The sequence below is a fragment of the Antechinus flavipes genome, chromosome 4, assembly GCF_016432865.1.
Source record: "Antechinus flavipes isolate AdamAnt ecotype Samford, QLD, Australia chromosome 4, AdamAnt_v2, whole genome shotgun sequence".
Taxonomy (NCBI): Eukaryota; Metazoa; Chordata; class Mammalia; order Dasyuromorphia; family Dasyuridae; genus Antechinus; species Antechinus flavipes.
In genome coordinates, this window is record NC_067401.1 from 87,077,510 (window position 1) to 87,093,069 (window position 15,560).

Here is a 15,560-nt window from a genome sequence, read left to right on the forward strand (position 1 = left end):
AGGTCCATTTCAACTCTCACATTGTATGATTATAAAATTGGATAATATACTCCAGAATTAGTTTTGATTTTCCTCATTTTTTTTTTTTTTTTGCTGGTCATTATCACTATTTTAATATGGATAAGAATGAGGAAGAGAAATGAGATCAAGCCCTTGGCAAAGAATTTTCAAGTGAATGGTTAGTTTTTAGCATATCCTTTGCTATCTCATTGTCACTTTAGTCATCAACTTCCTGGATGTCCTCATGCTATTCCATGATTGTATTGTGCTGTACCTTCTTTCCTTCCAGCTCTATCTGCCAATCATGGCATCTTACCCAAAGCTGTCTTTGCCAGTGCTCAAGGGCAGAAATATAGAGTGCTGGGTATGGAGTCAGGAAGACTCATCTTCCCGTATTCAAATCTGGATTCAGACACTTACTAGTTGTATGACCTTGGGCAAGTCTCTTAACCGTAGTTGCTTTAGTTTCCTCATCTGTAAAACGAGCTGGAGAAGGAAATGGCAAACCATTCCTATATCTCTGCCAAGAAAACCCCAACTGGGGCATAAAGAATTGGACATGACTGAACAACCTCATGGTCCAACCTTCCCTCTTTCTCCATTAAAATCTTCCTCGTGTTCCATTCCATACTTTAAAAAGTACTGGTTACTTTTTCCCCATTCATTCTCCTGGGGTACATATTTGGGAATATACATATTCTCCTGTCTATATTTTCTATCATAGCTATGGAAAGATCAGCTCCAGGTAATTTAGATAACTGTCCTATTGTCTCCATATGAAATTGTAGGGATATGAGAGGCAATTGGAAAGAAAATTGTTGTTTTTATTCAAGCTTTTTGATGTATTAGAATTGCTCACTTGAATGGGAGACACTGCCCAGGTGCCAGAATAGTAGTAATAAGTTGATCATCAGTGAGGGAGACCACTTTATAGCTGAATGAGTCACATGTGTGTATAATTCCTGGGCAAAATTTCTATTAAATAAAAGATTTGTGAAAACCATAGCACATAAGGGACACTTCAGAGCAAAGAAATGCTTGAATGACTGTATTTGAGATATACTTAAAAACTGTGTCTCCTGCCAAGCTTTAGAGCATCCCCACTCCCATACTGGAAAAATGTTTCTTTACAATAAAATGGTTTCTCTGGCAAAGAAGCTTAAGAACCTATCTGTCAAAGATTGTAAAGAATTGTAGGAAGGAGCCATGTGTTGAGGAACTGAGAGACATTGCCTGCTGTGAGCTCTACCTAGTGCATGACTGTAAGTGCTTATGGTTATATTATTCTCTTGGAAACAGTGACTTTTTGGCAGATGTTATTTTCATAAACTTTATCGTGAGTTTTGTTTTTTCTTATCTGTAAAGGTAACTTTGCTTATTTGAACTTTGTGAACTCTGTTCTTAGAAGAGGAATTATTGGTGACAGATTGAATGGAACCATATAATGGATTTCCCAGGTTTTCCCAAAGAAGTGGGAAATCCTCTGAAGGGTATCTGAATCCTTTATGTCATGTGGAAGTCACTGTCATTAGGAGTTACTTTGGAAGCCATTATTTTTATTTGGAAAAAAAAATTATCTCGAGTCAACAAAACCCATCTTCTCTTTAATTCCTAGTCATGGTTTATAGAATTTCAGAGTTAGGGGGTATCTCAAAGACCAACTAGTCCAACTCATACCTGATTGTAATCTCCTTGAGACCAGGATTGTTTCTTTCTTTCTTTCTTTCTTTCTTTCTTTCTTTCTTTCTTTCTTTCTTTCTTTCTTTCTTTCTTTCTTTCTTTCTTTCTTTCTTTCTTTCTTTCTTTCTTTTTTTTTATTTAATACTTCCAGCATTTAGCACAACATAATAAATGCTTAGCTTGATTTGGGTTACCCAGTATCTCTTAGCTGTTGATTGTTTAAAACAGATTTTGAATTCACATCTTTCTGCCTCCAATTCTTCAATCTTTTGAAGCTGATTTTTATCCCTTTGCTCCATCAAAAGTTGATTTTGAAAAAAGTTTCTTTTCTTCAAGACTTCCCATTTGCCTTTGTTCATTTAAGTCAATGTTCAATTTGAATAGAGCCATGACTAACACATTTTGCTACTGGGATATTGAAGTAAGCAGTGAGTAGGATAGAATCACCTGGTTGCTATTTGTAGGGAGAAAAAGTGTGTCCAGGACATTGAAAATTTTCTTAGTTGCTGAAGGTGAAGAAAGTTTTTTTTGGGACAAAGCCATTGTTCCTACTGCCAGGGACAGGGCAAGCAAGGAAGGAAGTACATACCCTCTAAATATTTCACTTGACACAAAACCCAGGTTACCCCCACCTTAGTCATAACTTTGATATTATAAGATATGGATTTAGAGAGATGTAAACTTGATTCTATAAACCACATGTGTAAACTAGCTTTATCATTTTTTACACATGCCTCATAAATTTAATTATGCTTATCCAATCTTCTCTGGTCAGTAGTTGTTGTTCATTCATGTTCAGTGATGTCTGACTCTTTATGAATCCATTTGGGATTTTTTTTTTTTTTGGCAAAGATACTGGAGGTTCTCCAGCTCATTTTACAGATGAGGCAACTGAAGCAAAGTGACATTTTCAGGGTCATATAGCTAGTAAGTGTCTGAGGTCAGACTTGAACTCACAAGAATGGGACTTTCTGACTCCACGCCTGACACTCTACCTCCTGGTCCCTTGACTATATATATGACTTATAGCTATAGCTTTGATATCACATGGTATAATTTTAGAGAGATATAAGCCTGATTCTACAATCCACCCATAAAGACTAGTCTTACTATTTTTTAGACAAGCCTCATATATTGGTTTTATGCTCATCTAGTTTTCCCAGCCAGTGTAAGGACCTCTAGGGCAAGAACATCATGTCTTCTACCTCTATTTCCTTCCTAACTCCTACAGTACCTATCATAGTGTACTTTGCATCATTTGGATGGTCAATAAATACTGTTTACTCATTGGCTTTTTTAGATTGCAGGCTAGAGCCAAACCATGCTAACTATATCGTTTGGCCTCAGGAGTTTCAGTTCAAAAGACTTTTTGTTTTGTTATAATAAAATATTGGAAAACCTGTACTTCTATGCCCTGAAAAAAAGTAACTATTTAATATTGCCTTTGGTTGAAAAGAAAATGGACAAATCCAGTAGGAATTTAAGTCTCCAACAGGGAAAGGGAAGGTTGGAGACCTTGAGTCATTAAAGTTTCTTGTTAATTAGTGAGCTGAGCCTCAGCTGGATTTAGTTTCCTGTGGAACAGTAATTGCTTTGGTTTATCATTTTCCTTTGATCCTTTAGAAATTCATCCTTTTAATGTAATAGCTCTCTATTAGTGGATTCATTTGATTTACTGAATCAATGACAGCCCATTCTAGGATGCAGAGGACTTGGGGATTTCCAGGTTTATGATTTTTAATTTGGTTACATTGCATTTGAAATTTTAATTGTTTCTCATAACTTCAGAGTGAACAACATAGTCCTTCTTATCTAGATATTTTTTATTCTCAGTAGCACAAAAAAAAAAAAGTATTCATAGGGAAATAATCCCAGTATGGAAGAGCCTCACATAGTTGCAATCTTTAGTGCTCCCATCAATGAGCTCTTTGTGATTTGCCTTGTTTTAAACATCCCATTTGAGGCTGCTTATAGGTAAGGGTGATGATACTACTAGGAGAAACTTTTAAGTCCTAACTATTTAAAATTAGGCCATTAGCCAGGCTACAATTTAGATCACCAAAGAAAATTATGCAGCTACCTCCAGTCAAGGCAGGTGTCCTACTTTCTTTTTCAGAATTTGGAATAATCTATACGTAATATTATAGTTTTGGAGGTAGAATCAGCCCAGGAGACATCTAATACAATAATCTTATTTTGTAGGTGAGGATAGAGAAGTACTTTCCAAATACAAATGTAGCAAATATCAAAATTGGAATTTAAAACTAGTCTCTTTGACTCAAAATTCCCCTTGGTTTTCCCCCTGTAAAAAGCTTCTCAGTTGTGATGCAGAAAGATTCTATGGTAAAGGTCTTTTCTATTTAACGATGTAAGGCATCATCACCCACTTTGGAAATGGGTGCATAGAGCTAATGGATTTGTTTTTAATAACAATATTAGAAGATATTTGCTCTTTTTAAGGTTCTTCAAGGCAGGGTCAACCATAATTATATGTGTAGCAAGCAACTTTCTACATGACATGCATTGAGGAGTGGTGATGATCTTTCTATAACCAAATATTTTCCCTACTGGTGTGTTACAATGCCTAAAAGCCCCAATATCCCATAAATCTCAAGACTTTGTTACCTGAAAAGATTATTAGCTGGATAACACATTAGTTAGGTGGGGTCAGAACATTACCTATGGATAAGATTGGTGAAAAAGAAGGAGAAAGAGAAGAAAGATGGAAACAGAATTATTTGGTGCCAAAAGCAACCTGAAAAAATTCCAGGCTACCAAAATTATATTAAACCCTAATCCTGTGCTATCTTTTGTTATAACTTACAATGAACTCATAATTGAATTAGGGAAATATTTTGAGGTAAGTGAGTGGTATTGAACAATTTATAATTAATAATGATAGATCTTCCAATAACCTAGGTTTGCCACCTTAGCATTATTCTTAACTCTTCCATTCTCCTTCATGACATTTATGCTGTCATTTGCTGTGACTTGATTCTACTTTCTCAGAATATCAAACATTTGATCACTTTTCTCTACTCATATCTACCTCCAGTTTCAGATCCTCCTGACCTTCCTGATTTAAATTTTGTCCAATTCTAATCTATCTTTCCCACAGCTACAAAAGTGCTGGACCATTTCATTCTCCTATTTAATGAAAAAATAATATTTTGCTATTGTTGAAATATCTCAGTTTCCCTGAATTATTATGCCCTGAATAAAATTATTATGGCCATCTTCTTTTCTTGGCCATTATGACTACGAGAATTAAAACCTTGAAGCTCTGGCCATTCTTGCATTCTAGTGAGTCATAAAACTCGTGGTATCTTATGTCAAATGCCTGGGTATTGCTCACTATCTCCTGCCCTAGACTCATTGTCTCTTGCCCTTGACCTCTTTATTTTGATCCCTATCCTGTCAGGACTAAGTTATGATCCTTTCTTGGAATTATGCCTTGTCCTCCATCCAGTATCCTTGTGACTGCCTTTTTCTGCCTTACTCAGGCCATATATCCTGTGTAGCTAAAAGAACATATAAAAGGTCTGTGCCTTGACTGCCAGGAGGGTTGGGCATCTTTTGGGCATGAGTCCTGTTTCACCAGCTAGCCTCTATCTAATTCTCCTCTATTAAAAAACTAATCTTTGTCTTGCCTCAGTTTCTACTGCATGACATTGTTTTTAGAATTAAGTTCAAATTTCTATTTTTGGCTTTTTAAATTTTTTAACAACTGATCCCATTCTACCTTTCCCTCCTTATTATAGATTATTCTCTTTCTACAGTCTGTGGTCTAGTTAGACTGGTTTTTCTGCGGTTCTTTTTATATAAAAATCCTTCACTTCTGTGCCTTGTTCTGGTGGCTTCCTATGCATGTAATGCACTCTCTCCTTTTATTTTCTTAGAATCCCTTCCTTTATTTAAGTCTCAATTAAACTATTTCTCCCCCAAATTGCCTTGTATTTATCCATCCAAGCTTCATTTTACTCCCCAGACATCTTACCAAATCATGCATATCTTCTAAACATTTTTGTCATATCACTTACCTTTGCCCCAATCCTCCTCATTTCCACTTTTGCATCATAGTCAAATCAATACTACCCTTGCTACTGGAAAGGGTGTATCAATCTATTTCTCTGCAGTTCTGATCTCTGTTCCTAGAACTCCCCAAACCAAGATACCTTTCCCTTGCCTCTGCTTCTCTATATATGTTCTTTCCCCTAAAAATTTAAAGTCTTTGCGGCCAGAAATTCTCTACTTTAGTATTTGTATCCTCTACACTTAGCATAATGTTTGGCACATAATAAACACTTAGTGAATGGTTTTTCATTCATTATCTCTAGCTTATATATACTTAAAGCCTATATGCAAATTGGAGATAGCATGGTTTAGGATAAAAAGCTGACTTTGAAGCCAGGAAAATCTGGGTTCAAGTACTGGAACTTGTGGCAAATTGCTTAATTTCTCAGTGATCTAGGTAGCTCCCTAAGCCTGTAAATTACATAAAAGATAATGATGTGCACTAGTAGGATTATTCTTTCCTGGGAATTCTCTATAGCAATGAAATCACACATTCATTCCCTAACTGTAGAAGATTATTCTGGCAATATGAAGGATGGCATGCAGGATGGATGGGAATTTGGGGGAGAAACCATAGTCAGGGAGATTAGTTTGGACAGAGATATAAAACATAAAACTAAGTTGAGTGTGATAAGATCTTGAATGTGGTGGCAGTTTGAATGGAGAATACATGAAATGTATTTTTGAGAACTTGGTGACTGACAGAATATAGAAAATGGAAAAAACCAATAATGACTCCAAAATCTCAAGCCTAGGATTTGAGAAAACTGTGGGGGCTGCTGACAAAGAAAAGAAAGTTGGGAGGAGGTGCTTTTTTGTGTGTATGAAGATAAGTTCAGTTTAAAAAAAATTAAAAATAGATTTTATTAAATTCCAAGAAAGTCAATAGAAAACCATTTTCACATTTGTTTAAAAATTCAATATCTGCTGGACATTACTTCAATATCTGAAGATTTGGCAGTGTCATATGACTCCAAAATAAACATCTCATCGTGACTTCCTCCAAAAAATCCTCCAGTGCTCCATTAAACAACAATACTAAAACACAAACAAAACAGGTATTAAACTATTTGCATCCTTTTAGACTCTAGAGAATATATTAGATTTAAATAAGATGAAGTCTCTGCTGTAGTAGAATTTTGAAGGAATAGAAGATATAATATATATATAACTATATATATACATATATAACTATAACATACAATAATCCAAAAGTGTCTTAGAAAGGTACAAAAAGTGGCATTCAGATCCTTGAAGGCATTTAGTAGATACTTGTTTAATAGATTGTAATGGAATTTTTATAGGCTCCCTTTTTGTTTAGAAACACATAAGCCTTTCTAGACAAACTCCTACTTTGTTGTTTTAGTCCCTAACAAAGGGAGGGAATTTTCATATTCAGTTTTGAATATATTGAATTTGAGATGACAGGCTTAAGTAGTCAATGAAATAGCAGGTTCCTTTTTCTGGACATCTTTAATCAAAGACTAGATGATTATCTATTGGAACAGGATTCTTTTTGTGGATAGAGTTTGGACTAAATAACCACAAGGATTTCTTCTATATCTGAAATTTTGTGATTCCCAAACTGGAAGATTTTTAAAATTAATATTAAAGGGCATATTATATTAAGATAAAGTACCTTTCAAACCTTGAGATTTCTACTTTCATGCCAGCTATTATTATTATTATTGTTGCCCATGAGACACAATATATTGTAGTGCAGAGATGTCAAACATAAAATTGTGGACCAATTGTGCTTAGAAACACTTTGTAATGCAGCAGGAACCATATTAAAATTTAATTGAAAAAATTAACAAAATAAATAGAAATATAATAGAACATAAATAATGTTTAAAATTTTATGGTTTTCTAAGTTATTATGCTACCTATAGGAATCCTTATGTACAGTGTAGTGGGTTTTTATCTGAGTTTGCCACCATTAGGTAGTGGATAAAGCACTGTTCTCAAAGCCAGGAAAATTTGAGTTCAAATCTTAACTCTAACACATGCTTCCTGTCATTCTGAATAAATCATTATCTTCCTAGTAACCTAGAATCTATAAACTTTATAGAAAATCTAGAAAATAATATAATATTTAGAAACGTTTTTGCAAACTTTAAAGTGCTACAGAAATGTTATTCTAAATTGCAGAGATCAAGACAACTGGAGATGGCCCTGCATGAAATAGGAGACTTTGGCTTTTTTAAGTTAAGGTCTTCAACTGGTTTCAGTTTGACTGAGACCACATCCATTCACTAATTAAGGCTAGATTGCAATTGAGACAAAAGGATCTTTTCTTTCACCCAGTCCAAAAAAAAAATCTAAATAAAATCAACGAGTGAATAAATCTGGGAAGGGAAAATTCTCAGTTTCTGGTCAAAAAGCAGACCTCAGTCAAACTGAGATCTATAGAAAACCTTAGTCTCCCATTTTATCTTGGGCCATCTCCAGTTATTTTGATCTATATCTGGCCCTTGGACCCAGATGGCTCTGGAAGGGAAAGTGGGCAGGTGATGTTGAACAGCCCTCCCTCACTAAAATCCAATTCACCTGAATGTCACAGCATCACGTCCCTGATATTGTGTCCTCTTTAAGAACAAAGAACAAACAAGAAATTGCAGAGAATGTGCTTACATTAGTAGAGGGCATTTTCTCATCTTGGATCCCCCTGTGAAATCACAAGTCCAGTTTCTATTCCTCTTATTATTATTATTCATACTAAGAGTCATATTTTGGCAGAAATAAGATCTGGATCTTGAAGTCATAATCCCATAAGAGCTTATATTCATCTGAAAGAATAGGGTTCATGATTAAGGACTGAAATTCAAAACATCATCTGGCTTCTCAACTGTTTGAGTAAATTACTGGCCTGAACCCTAATAGCATCTTCCAAACCAAAGGCTGATAAATGCCTTTAATGGCACTTTTGAACCAAACTCATAAGTTGTGAATAAAGTCAATAATTAGAATTAAACTGAAAGCATGTGTGCAAAGGAATCTTGGAAAGAAAAAGTGAGCATTTGTGACAAGTTCTAGTCTTTTTAAATGACAGGATATTAGGAAGCAAAAAGTTGGGCAAATAGGACATTACATTTGAACTCTTAATGTTACCAGAATAGTTCCCAATGGAAACTTCTTACAAATCTTAAGTGCAGAATGATGTGTTTCTCAAATTTTTATTTGTCTGAATAGATACTAATGTATTCTGTGCCTACTGGAATATAAGCAATTTGTTGTCTGAGCAGCACTGCATTATGGGACAATGTAATTATCTGATGGCCTCACAGGCCAGGATTAGCTTTTCTAATTAGTTTGGGAAGGATGGGAAAATGACTGTGGGTGGAAGGGAGGTGGGCCTGTTTACTGTGCCAAAAGGGCAGTCACTATGTTTGTGACAGCCGAGAGGAAGGCGATGGGAGAATATACTAGAGTTTTGATACAATCAGTGCTACCGCAGAGAATAAGTCTCATTACCACCACTGGTTATTTTGAGCTCTGTGGTAGTTCTATATTCACTGTCTGGAACTTATTATTCCAAAAGCGAGTTCAGTATTCTGTTCTGTGCCTGGCACATTGTTGCTGCCATTGCAGCTGTGGTTGATCAATAGCGACTTCTTATGGCTAATAATGAATAAGCCCCTTGGCTACCGACCTCATTGAGCTGGGGATCTCCAGTGAACAACCCTGCCTTCAGATTGTTTAGGTAGTTTGCTCTTTTCACTTAAGTGTAGCATAATCATGGTTACTTATCTTTTAGCTTTACAAAGTCATAGAATTTGGAGGAACTTTACATGCTATCTATTATCACTACTATTCAAAGCATAATTAAAGCATTAATCACCTTTGTAAAATCCCTGACCACATCCCAACCTTTTCTTGAATGTGATGGAGGAGATGGTGACGGTCTATTCTATTTTTGAACAACTCTTAAGTTTTAGGAAGTTTTTCCTTAAATTGAACAGAAATCTTAGAGCACTTGGTTCTGGAATCCAGAAGATTCATCCTCCTCAGTTCAAATCTGGCTTCAAACACTTACTAGGTGTGTGACACTGGGCAAGTCATTTAACTCTGTTTGCCTCAGTTTCCTCATCTGTAAAATGAGCTGGAAAAGGAAATGGCAAACCACTCTAGAATGTTTGCCAAGAAAACTTCAAAAGAGATCACAAAGATTCAGACACTAATTGTAAAATGATTGAGCAACAATAAGTTCTGCCCTCTGGGGTGAAGGAGAACAAATCTAGTCTTTTAGATGACTATCAGTGGCGAATCAGACTTCTAATAACAGGATCTGACTTCAAATCCCAGCTCTGCCACTTGCTACCTATGAGACCTTGGAAAATCAGTTCATTTCTCTGGGCTTCCGTTACCTTTAGCTCTAATATGAAAGAGCTGGAATAGTTGACCTTTAATTTTTTTTACTTAGTTATGAGAGTGTGATGAATAGGGGGGTTAGAGGAAGTAGGAGGGAGAAGATGATTGTGGAAACTAATTTTGATCTCATGATATTCTGAACCCTTTAAATATTTGAAAACTGCTCCTATGATGCTTCCTTTCCCCTCTTCCCTCTACAATCCTCTTTTCTCCAGATTAAACATCCCAATTCCTTCAATCAATCATTCTAATAATGAAGTTTTATAGGTTATTATCCTCAATGTCCACTGTATAAGCATGCTTTTTCAGTTGTCCAGTAGTTTTTCAGTCATGTCCAGCTTTTCACAATTTCATTTGGGGTTTTCTTGGCAAATTTCATCAATATGTTTGCCATTTCCTTCTCTAGCTCGTTTTGCAGAAGAAGGAAATTGAGGCAAATAGGGTTAAGTGATTTTCCCAGAATCATACAGCTAGTAAATGTCTAAGGCCAGATTTGAATTCAGGAACATGAGACTTTCTGATTAAAGACTTGGATCTCTGTGTCACCTAGGTACCCACAAATACATTAATGTCCCTGCAAAAAAAAGTAAATTAGAAGAGCAAGGACTAGTGTACCTGTCAGGTCTTTGGAGAAGGAAAGAATTTATGACCAAACAAGAAATAGAGAACATTATGGAATGAAACATGGATAATTTTGCTTACATCAAATTAAAAAGATTTTTGCTTGGACAAAACTAATGTAATCAAAATTATAAGGAAAGCAGAAAGATGAGAAACAATTTTTACAATCAATGTTTCTGGTAAAGACTGAAATTTATTAGAAAACAAGTCATTTTCCAGTTGACAAATGATCAAAGGATATGAACAAGTAGTTTTCAGATAAAGAAATTAAAGCTATCTATAGTCATGTGAAAAAATGCTCTAAATAACTATTGATTAGAGAAATGCAAATAAAAATAGCTCTGAGGTACTACCTCATATGTATCATATTGCCTAAGAGATGGAACAAGAAAATGAAAAATGTTGAAAGGAATGTGGGAAAATTGGAACACTAATGAAGTTGGTGAAGTTGTGAACTGATCTGTTCTGGAGAGCAATTTGTAACTATGCCCAAAGAGCTATAAAACTCTGCATACCCTTTGATATAGCTATACCACTAGTAGATATGTTATATGATAATCAACTATGATAGACTTAACTCTTCTAAGCATTATAATGATCTAAGACAATTCCAAAAGAGTTGGGATGAAAATGCCATATTCATCCAGAGAAAGAAATATGAAGAGTGAATGCATATCAAAACATAGTAATTTTATTTAATTTTTTTCTTTCTTGTGGTTTTTCTTCTTTTTTTTCTGATTCTTCTTTCACAACACAACTAATATGGAAATATATTTAATACGATTGCATGTGTATAATTTGGATTGTTTGCTGTCTTGGGAAGATATTAATATGGAAATATATATAACATGATTGTACATATATAATTTATATTGGATTATTTGCTGTCTTGGGGGGAAGCTGAAGGAAGGGAGAAAAATTTGGAACTCAAAGTCTTACAAAAATGAATGTTTAAAAACTACTTTACATGTATTTGGAAAAAATAATATTGTCAAGAAAATAAAAGAAAAAATCACCTAGAACTGGATATACTTCTCCACTACATAGCAAGAGTTTTTTCTTATGATCTGACTGTAAAAGAACCATCATCATCTTGTTGTATGTACTATACATAGTGTCTCAAAGGTCTAACAAGATAAAACTAAGACTTTTGAATCATCCTGTAATTTTTATATTAATGATTCCTAAGATTACATTAGATTTTCTGGTGATAATTTTACCCTGCTGATTCATTTTAATTTGGCAAACAACTTTCAAAAACCATCCCTTGGGTCTTTCTGGCTCTACCTCCTCTATATTGGCCAATACATTTTTTTTTACCTCAAATGTCTGTATGTTGCAATTATTAAGTACCCTAGATTTGAGAACAGACAACCAACACCTAATCAATTAAAAGGCATTTATTAAGCACTATGCTAAGGGCTACAATGGAAAAGAGAGTCCCTCTCCTCTAGGAGTTCACGTTTGAATTGATGGAGACAACATTTAATTAAGAAGATACACAGAAGATGTATATAGACTAGATAAAGACAATCTGAAAGTTACTCTAAAAACTTGGGGGACAAAAAGGGGTGGAAGACCAGCAGAGACCTCCTGCAGTCTTGAAGGAAGCTAGGAAAATTAAGAAGTGGAAGATATTGACTGAAAACCCTGTAACATTGAGATAAACATTCAAGTGTCAAAGTAATAATGGCAGATATTTATGTAATGTTTTATGGTTTAATTAATTCTTGATGTTAAACAAGCTGCTTAACCTCTCTGAACTTCAGTGTTCTCTAATGTAATATCTTGGTATACCTCTCAGGGTTTTTATCAGAAACACAGGGCACTTATTTATTGGTTTTCAAAACCCTTAGGGGTTTAGGGCTATGGTCCAAGGGATTCAAGCTAAAAATTCTTTAATAGAAAATAATTAGAGAATATTATGAGAAGATTATTAAAATACTCTAGGGGCTCATAACACTTTTTTTTTTGGTTGTTATTGAAAGGGATTCTCAAAACAAACAAAAAGTCAGAAAATACACATATAAAGCACTGAACATTGTGAGGATTTGTACTCCTAATGCAGCTTCTACAGAATAAAATTTACCTAAGTCTTTTCATTCTATGCAATTCTTGTTTATGTCTTTACATAAGTATCTACAGAGTACTTATCCAGTTTATTGGAAATATACTATGAGTCACTTCGTTTTTCATGGGAAACTAGGGAAATATTTATCTTTTCTTCTTACTCTTTGATGAACCCATCTTCTTTCCTATAATACATCTTCTTGATGACATCTTTGATATTACTGCTTGCATCCAAGTTATGTTGCTAATATGCCGCATCCTACTTATATCCATCATACTAAATTTCATCTTGTTAGCTTCAGCCCATGGTTCCAGGCTGTCATGTTCATTTTGGATCCTGATTCCATAATCCAATATATTAGCTGTCTAGCATTATATCATTTGAAAATTTAATAAGCATGACATCTGTGCCTTTATCAAGGTCACTGGTAAAAATGTTGATGAGAACAGAGTCAAGGACAGTCATCTTACTGAAGACATCTTTTCAAGATTGTCTTTAAACCCTTAATTAACACTTAATGAATCCATATAGTCAGACAATTCTAAATCTACTTAAGTATGCTATTATTTGTTCTTGTCTTGTTCATAAAGATGAAATAGACTGTTACTATTATTTTTTCCACCAGAGGACTGGGATGCTTTAGTGAGAGTAATTAAACCGGAATACTTCATTTATCAGAATTGAGCAATCAACAGCTGGAGTTGATTCTCCTAGTCCTCTAATGACATTCTACTCTGAGGCTCAGAGGGAACACAGGGGCCACAAAATTTTTATGAGTCAATTCAATTATGAGAACAATGAATGAATAAAAATGAATTTATAAATGCTAACTATATACCCCAAAGCAGAGAATATTGTGCCCTTAAATGACTTGTATTCTAATAAGGGAGAACTATGCATATAATGGAGTGGAGGCCAAAGGAGAGAGAGTTTGGTTTGGAAAATCACAGGGATTGTGAGTGGAATAGATTGAGAGGAATCTATTTCTACAGAAATATATTGGCTTACTTTTTCCACTAATAGTGGCAGTATTGATTTAATTATGGCTCCAGAAATGGAAACTGAGTGGTAGAATCAGCAAAATGGTCTGTCATAAGATGGTAAAGAATAAAATTGGGTCATGGTTTAGAACAGTGGATCTGAGAGGAAACCTTATATGAATCCCTCATCTATCAGAACCAGTCAAAGCGATTGCATAGTCAAAAGGCAACATAATTTGCAAATATTCAACTTCTGCTTAACATTGAGAATAGGTGAGCAAAAGCTAAAAATCCATATTTCTTTATAGATTCTTCTTGCATATAAAAATTAAGTACAATTACTGTTGGCATTAGGACTCTGGAAGGAATTGTCAATTACAAATCATTCATGCCATACTTAAGTAGTCTCAGATAGAGAAAAGATGAAAGAGCTAGAAAAAAGATAAACTATTTGATGATTAAAAATTCTTCTTTAAAAGTTCCTCATAAGATGGCATTGAAAGTAACCAATAGTCATGGCAAACAGGCAGTTAGATATGGAACTAGCAGCTAAAACTATTGACAACGGAGGAACTTGGCTTCATCAGAGATGGAGCTTGAGTGAAACATTTTAGTGACATGTAGAAATTATGTTATATCTGTCTTTTTTTTTTTACATAGCAATGAATAGTTAACTACTTGTATATTAAATATAGTTGGTTCCCAAGAAATTGATTCTGGTTTCTCTGAAGAGGTAATACTGTTCTTTACTTTTAGAAATGATGTTTCTCAGATATCTCCAGGAATATCTATTTCTTGCCATATACTATTTTTCATCCTTTTTGGTAGGTGCTAGATAAAAAAAAAAGTGAAACAGTCCTTATTTTCAAAGAAGTTAAGCTCTGTTGGGCAAAAACAATGTTCAATGCACATGAACATTTAGTACAACATATACACAGAATGGGTACAAAATAATTCTTGGAGGGAGGGTACAAGTGACTGTGGGATCAGGAGAGATTCCCTGTAGGTGATTGCAAATAAGCTGAATCTTAAAGAAAGCCAAGATTTCTGTAAAGTAGAGGGGAATGTGAAGAGAGAGTGTATTTAAGGTATGGGGGATAGCTTAATGGAAATGGGAGATGGAATCTCACAGATTATAGCAAAGAGGCCATTTTGTCTGACATATATATTGCGTGCCAGGGGTACCATGTGCAATAAATATGGAAATGTAGATTGGAAAAAGGTTTTTTTTTTTTTTGTGGTTGTTGTTAGAAGAATTTGTATTTTATACTGGTATGCAAATCACAGATATAAAATCAACCTTCCAAAATTTATCAGACCTGAAAACCATAATTTATTTTTTGGTGATATATTTTAATTCAAAAGCCATCACAGAAAAGAATCATGAAACTCAAAATTCCAGAGAAAGAGGCAAAATTTTTGTCACTACTACTCATGATGATAGGGTTTACAGAAAAACAAGGAGGTTATAGGAACTGAATAGTTAAGAATATTGTTATATCAGAGAAAGATCTGAATTTCTGGAATGTAGCTCTGACATAGCAATGATAGGTTCTTTATAAAGAAATGGAGTACATCTGGCAACTATTGAAAACTGAAAATAGAGGAAGAAAAAAATAGTTACATGCAACTGTTAAGTCAAAGATCAGAAGATGGATGGGAATATAACAGAGAATGAAAAATGTGATATATTGGAAAAAAAATCTAAAGAAATATTTAGTAATGCACAGAGGTAATAGTCAATTTAAAAAGTTAATAGGTAT